The 7305-nt window shown below is 44.8% G+C and overlaps 1 protein-coding gene and 1 pseudogene across 1 annotated transcript in view; both read right to left on the minus strand.

Annotated features, from left to right (window-relative positions):
* The window catches only part of ASTN2 (astrotactin 2), a 614159-nt gene that overhangs the window by 378393 nt on the left and 228461 nt on the right, over window positions 1-7305 (minus strand). The gene's annotated exons all lie outside the window — the stretch shown is intronic.
* LOC112411481 (40S ribosomal protein S12 pseudogene) overlaps window positions 7175-7305 on the minus strand; it is a 506-nt pseudogene continuing 375 nt past the window's right edge.

A 7305-nucleotide genomic window follows, 5' to 3' on the forward strand; every position in this document is an offset into this window, starting at 1 on the left:
CTAAGATTTTAACTGAGAAACAGAAGTAACAATATCACCCTGGACATGGGGTTGCTCTAAGCATAAAATGCATTAACACAGACAAAGCATTTAGAACTGGTCACAAAGTAAGTATTCAAGACATGTTAGCTGTTATTTTTTTTTTTTTGCACCATGTGGCAAAAAACTAGGATCTTAGTTCCCAGGCCAGTGATCGAAGCCGTGCCTCCCGTAGTGGAAGCGCCTAGTCTTAACCACTAGAAGTCCCTTAGCTGTTATTTACTGTAACAGCTAAGATGGAAAAGTCTGCAGTATTCAGTGTCTAGCAAGCCCCTCCCCACGTATTACTGAATATAAGGAAATTCACCACCACCTTCCTGAGAAGAGTTATTTGATTTGCCTGAAAATATAAACTTGACTTAGAACTGTAAATGAACCAGTCACATATCTAAGTATTTCGTGTATTACTTTAGTAATACCCCACCTGTTTAAAATCTCCTATTGCACATAATAATACATTTAGAATTACTGCTCTTGCCTACTCTTTTTGAACAAAACTACTTTATTCCAACTCTTCACCTATAATTCCTGATCTAGTCTAATGTATCTTCCCCTAAGCAGTTGTTGTTTAAAAGAAATTAGTTGCAAAAATACCCTTTATGTGTGAGAAAGCCATACTCAAGGTGACAGCCTCCTTTGTCGGGTGAATTTGTGGAGTAGGTGCTGCCCTCATATACAGACATTTACGGTCGGTTACGTGGTCTGAGGGTAGACTGTTTGTTAAAGAGGCAAAGGGGAGGGGGCTGGTTAAACTGGGTGGGGTGACTGAGGGCCTGGTCTGCAGGAAGCAAAGGAGAGAAGATGGATAAAGCTTATATGTCAATCCTGGTCAGGCCAGGCTATACCCTATCCAGCTCACTGACTTTCAACCAAGTTTTTTTTTTCTTTTTTTGGCGGTACGCGGGCCTCTCACTGTTGTGGCCTCTCCCATTGCGGAGCACAGGCTCCGGACGCGCAGGCTCAGCAGCCTTGGCTCACGGGCCCAGCCGCTCCGCGGCATGTGGGATCTTCCCGGACCGGGGCACGAACCTGTGTCCCCTGCATCGGCAGGCGGACTCTCAACCACTGCACCACCAGGGAAGCCCTCAATTTTTTTTTTTTTTTTAATTAGAAAAGTCATACATTGCTGTTTTAAGATGTTTAGAAAACACTGAAAAGTAAAAAGAAAAACAAATCCGTTAATCCCGCTGCCTAGAGAGAGCTACAGTTGTTATCGTGCGATCCTTGATCCAAGCACAAATGCTCTTTCCCCAGACAGCCTCTTGGCTCAAATGTCACCAGTTCAATGTCATTGGATGACCACCTCATATTAGGGGTGCCAGATTTAGCAAATAAACATTCAGGACATCAGGTAAATTTGAATTTCAAATAAACAGCTTTTTTTTTTTTTTTTTTTTTTTTTAAGTATAATGTGTCCCAAATATTGCAATTGTTCATTGTTTTCCAGAAATTCATACTTTTCACTCCAGGGCAGCAACAACCAGCCATCCCTACTTCCTTACTTCAGTCAGATACTGAGCAAAAGCCTCTTCCATGCAGGCTCTGCTCAGACACAGGCTAAAGGGGGATCCCAATGCCAAGACAGACATTTACCTGCCAGTTTCTAGAAAAAAAACACGTGGGCCCCCTTTCTGCCCAGGATTTGGGGCTAAATTGGGCTTTACTCTTGGTTTTCAAAAGAAAATGGTAAGTAGGAACATGTGTTGAATGATCACTGATATTTGAAGGTGACCAGAAGAAATAGAAGTTCTTTTTAAAAAATACAATGACTCCATTTCAATTAAAAAAAGCCAAATGGCAGCAAGCACATAACAGTAGGAGCCCAGGGCTTCCCTGGGGGCGCAGCGGTTGAGAGTCCGCCTGCCGATGCAGGGGACACGGGTTTGTGCCCCGGTCCGGGAGGATCCCACGTGCCGCGGAGCGGCTGGGCCCGTGAGCCATGGCCACTGGGCCTGAGCGTCCGGAGCCTGTGCTCTGCAACGGGAGAGGCCACAGCAGTGAGAGGCCGGCGTACCGCAAAGAAAAACAAAAACAAAAACAAACAAAAAAAAACCCAGTAGGAGCCCAGTGCCCTGATGTGAGTGTCAGGGGTATTTTCTGTTACTCTGAGAACAATATCCTCGATGCCTCCTTTTACAGGGAGCAAACAGAAGTTCAGAGGGGGAAAGTAATTTGCCCAAAGTCTCAGTTAATCAGGGAGGAGCTGGGGTTAGGATTCAAGGTCTGTTTGAAAGGAAGACTCCTGCAGCAGTTTTGGACCTGAGGCTCCCCAGCAGTTGTCAGAATGTGAAAGAAACCAGCTTTTCAGAAGTGTTCTTGGTCACGTTATTTATTTATGGCAAAGGCATTTTGCCTTCCCGTGCATTTATGAAAGCGGCCCCGCGAGAAGGGAGTCTTTGGGCAGAGATCTCGGAGACCCAGCCCGTTCTGAAAGCAAACTTTACATCCATTTGTACTTACTAAGCACGCAAATCTGGTCTTGACTGTCTCTGTTTTTAAAGGGGTGGGAGTGGAAACAGGGAGGGGGTAGGAGAGGAGGTCAGTTAAGGCTGGACCCTGGAAGGCTCTCTGGAGTAGATGGTACCTATCAAGGTTCTAGTAGTTTGGACATAGTTTCCACAGAATCCAATTCTCCCGAATTAAACAGGACGGCAAATGAAGACTACATTGATTTTCTGCTCAGGTCAATAAATAAGATAAATTGACCAGAAGAGCTAAACACTGATCAGGGTGAACCGAACATCAACATTTTCTAAGAACAGAGGGAGGAGAAACATATATATCAGAAAAATGGAGATGGCGATAGCGCGTCGGGGAAACTGCTTGGTATCCAGTGAAGGTCTGAGTTTAAGGATTAATATTTTAGTCAGGTCTTTACTATTAAAAAAAAAAAAGCAGTGGAATTAACTTATTACAATAAAACTTCATTTAGTCAGACTGATTGCTGGGAAGACTGGTTGCTTTTTTTTTTTAAAGAATGCCATTGACTTAAAATGCACAGATATGCACAGCACAAAGAGCACTGCACTGAGAGTCAGAAGACCTGGGTCACTGGCTTGTGACTCGTTAAGAGCAGCGAATCATATATTATTCATTTCCTGTATCCCCTTCTGCCTGGCACAGACCCTGGCATACAGATGCAGTCTTTGAGTTCCGTGAAGAGCAGACCTTGAGACAAGGATTTGGGTGCAGGTAGTTGATTTGGGAGGTGATCCCAGGAAGCAGGTGAGGGGCTGGGAAGTGAGAGAGACAAGGGAGGGAGGAAAGCTAACAAGGGTGTGTTAATAAGTGGGTCACCATATGGGAAGTGGTTGCAGTCTTGCTGGAGTCTGTCAGAGGCTGGGTAGGATGCACCTAGAATCTTTCCACCAAGGGGCAAGGAACCTGGGGTACTTTTCTGCCAGCTTCCTGTCTGTCATTTGTTGAGGGTTGCACAATTTTTTGAGGGTATTACTCCTACCACTGCCCCCTCCCAAGTTTCTTCTAAAGCCCGAAGGCAGAGAGAGTCAGGTGTAGCGCATACCTGAAGATGTAGGTGACCGCTGCCGAGAGCCAAGAGGAGATGGGAAGGACACAGGTAAACAGTAAAGCTCGCCGAGCGCATGCAAGAAGGAGCTCTGGGTACTGCGACCACGGTCAAGTCCCTTCGTCTCTCTGGGCATCAGAATCTAACTTTAAAAGGAGAGGTCTGAATCTTTACATCCCCCCCAAGACTGAGTGTCAGTAACTCTGTAAACCAGACGGTCAACCCAGATCCCAGGATCAGAGGCCCTTCAGGAAACTGCTTCTCACACAGATAAAAATGATCTATAACGAGCATTCCACTTGTTAGCTTTTAAGTGTGAGCTTTTCAAGGGTGCAAACATAACACACATAGATATAGGTGTACAAGGTGATCCCCGAGGCACTGTTTGTAACAGCAAAGCATTGGAAACAACCTAAATAACCTTCAGTCAGGGCACTGTGGAATAAAAATGGTATATTCATGTGCTGGAATGTTCTCCTGCAGTTAAAAGGAATGGACTGACTCTATATGTGTCAACATGGGTAGAGCTCAAAAATTATTTCTGAGGGAAAAAGCAAGATGCAGAATGTTATATATAGCATGACACCATTTAAGAAAACATGCACACATCAGAGCTTTCCTTTGGGTAGGTGACATATATGGAAAAGTATTTTTAAAGGACTGAAAAGCGACAACAAACTCATTTAAAGTTATGTTGGAAAGATTAAAACTGCATTTACACGAGTGGCTAATTTTGAGGAGAGAAACTCAGAAATAAAGAAAGGATGGGACTAGCAATGGTGAATGTGGGTGGGACAGTCAGGGTGGTTTTAGCTTTAGTGATATTGTTCTAATTGACAAAAGCAGAATCGAATCATGCATTTTACAGTCAACTCTAAAAATGAGAAATGTCTAGTACACAGTCTGGTTATCACAGAAGACAACATGATAACGTGGAAAGAGTTTGGAAAATGGAATCAGACCTAGTAATCCTAGCAGATAACCTCTCTGCTGAGTGTCTCTGACTCCCCAGTTGGAATACGGACTTTGCAAAGCTGAGCGCCAAAAAGTAGTCAGTAGTGTCCTGTCTGGGGCATAATTTACATTCACATATTATTTGTTTCCTGCGCCCTGGAAAACAGGACATGCATTTTCTTGCTGTTTCTTACACTTAAAAAAAAAATCACTCCTTTAATGAATTAAAAGGTGAAGTCCCTTCCTAGTCTTCATGGAGTCAGGAAACTGATTTAATGGATTCAGAATTAATGAGTTTTTTAAAGTTTTTCTAATTGTCATAGTGTCAGTCAGGGTTTTAACCGAGCAAGGTTTCAGCTGAACTGGAACACGTCCTTTACCTTGCTTTGTGGGTATCAATGAGTATTAAAGAGGGGCCACTTCACAAGGACAACACCAGCAGTGGGATCAAAGTCAAAGTGTCGTTCAATGACCCTGAGTTAGAACTGCCCGGGTTAAGTCCACACAGGAGAAGCTGTCAGCGCAGGGGAACATCTTCTATAAGAGTGCCTTAAGCTTTCAGGACCTTGTGCTTCTACTAGGCTAGTCCTCCGCCTGGAATTCCATCTTTTCCCACAATGTTCACATGTCTACATCCTATTTTTCTTGATGTCATTTTCCCCATGTAGTCTTCATGGATACCTCCTCCCTCCACAACAATGACCATGATGCTGACGACAGCTACCATTTACAGAGCAACATTAATTACCAGGGACCATGCTGGGTTTTCATCTAATCCTCAGGGCAACCCTGAGAACTAAGCATCCATATTCCCATTTTATGGATGAAGAAACCAAGGCTCAGTGAGTGTGGAAGGATGTTAACAGGGAGGGGTGGGGGTTGCCATTTTCTAGCGGCTCTGCTTTTGGACACCTCTCTCCCTTATCATGTTCTTGGCTTCTGAGGGTCTACGGTTTTCTTGTTATTGATTTATAGAGAGAGAACTCATCTTCAGAGATTTTCCTGAGCTGTACTCCTTGGACTTAATCCTCAGAAACAGAAAGTTTAAACACAATCGGAGAAAAAAAATAGAGCCCTGTGAAATGATCCATTCTTTAAGGCAGGAGACTCACCACTCATACTAGCTAATCCTACAAGATGATTGAGGAAGAGGATGGGACATCTCGCCACCAGTGCAACCCCTTAAGGCTACTCCAGCTGGGGAGGGTAGGAGCCTCCAGCAGTTTCTAGAATAGTTTCCATCACAAAGTCCCAAGGGTGAGTCTCCAGTAGGAAAAGTCTCTCACCACCAGCCTAAGCGTTCCTTGCCTGCCCCCTCCTCCCTCTACCCCGTCTCTCCTTCCTCTTCTCCCCTCCACCCACACCTCCTTTAGGTTCTGAGGCTCCACAGGAAGCAAGTGGGAGGGGACAGTACATTTATTACACACTCTGAGGGAACCAGCAGTCCGGTTCTACTCTTTAGGGTTTCTTTGCCTTAGGTGAGTTCCTGGCTGGCCAGGCGGTAAAACTATTTACTACATCAAATGAAGATTTTTCTTATGGATTTCTTGAACACCACGATAGAAGTGTGAAAAAATGTGTCCAAGGTCAAACGTAGTGGCTATAATTTGCAAGTTCTGAATCCCAAACCCTCTTTTGGTTACTGATATTGTGTGTGTGTGTGTGTGTGTGTGTGTGTGCGTGCGCGCACGCACGCGTGTGTGTGCTTAAAGCTGCATTATTCCTATAGCAATTCTTACTTTAGCTCCCCTTACGTGACTGCTACTGATGTACCTGAATCACCTTGAGAGCAAGAGCCAGCTTGGATCCATCTCTGCATCTTCCAACAGCTCAGCATCATAGAATAAGTGCCCATAAATGATTGTAGGAACAAATGGGAGAGTCAGGGACAACCTCGGGGTGCTGACTTCTTAAGCGTTCCTGCACAGGACATCTCAGTGCAGATAGCGATGTGGATGGGGCAGCATTGTCCCAGCAAAGGGCAGCCTCTTCAGGACCTCAAAGGTGAGGAGACTGCAGGCAGGAGGCCAGAAAGGCCAGAGCAGCCTGGCAAACTGGTTTGGGACAGGCAGCTCCAAGTCACGCAGATAACTGAGACCCGGCTGCTTTGATGATCTCCTCCTTGGAGGAAGGTCACTGAAATAAGATCAGCCTTTCCCAAATCGTTCCGAGGAAGTATGCTAATGGAAAAAGTTCCTGGAGTCAAATATATTTGAGAAATGATGTGCTGAACTAAGTTAAACAAGGTCTTTACTTCAGGACTTTACAGAGGAAGTGCACGTTGTAAATATTCAGAAAGGGAAAAAAATAAAGGCGGCCTTTTCCCCATTGATACACCACAGAAACCACAGTCCCAGAGCATTGTATAGGGCTACCATTCCCCAGGAAGTGGGTAGGACACCGCACCCAACTGCTTAAAGTACAAGTTGCGGGGAACAAAAAAGAGTCCAATGAAATTATCTGAAAGAATAAGAATCGTTTCTCAAGAAAGGGGGCTCAGGGTGAGCCAAGACAAGAAGCCCACCTTCTTCCCTCTGCAAAGACTAGCCAATGTCACAGGACAGATACGGGTGTGCGATGGAATCGTGCTTGACACCTACCTTTCTCTCTCTCTTTTTTTTTTTTGAGGAACAAGAGCCCAGTTTTTTTATTTGATCATTTCTTGCACTGGAAGTGCCCCTCAGTGACATCCTTGGCCTGAGCCTCTTTGCCATAACTACCACGCAACTGCAACCAACCACTTGATGGGGTCTCCCCCTCTGTCATTTTTTTTTTTTTTTTGCAGT

The sequence above is a fragment of the Neophocaena asiaeorientalis genome, unplaced genomic scaffold, assembly GCF_003031525.2.
Source record: "Neophocaena asiaeorientalis asiaeorientalis breed wild unplaced genomic scaffold, Neophocaena_asiaeorientalis_V1.1 scaffold78, whole genome shotgun sequence".
Taxonomy (NCBI): Eukaryota; Metazoa; Chordata; class Mammalia; order Artiodactyla; family Phocoenidae; genus Neophocaena; species Neophocaena asiaeorientalis.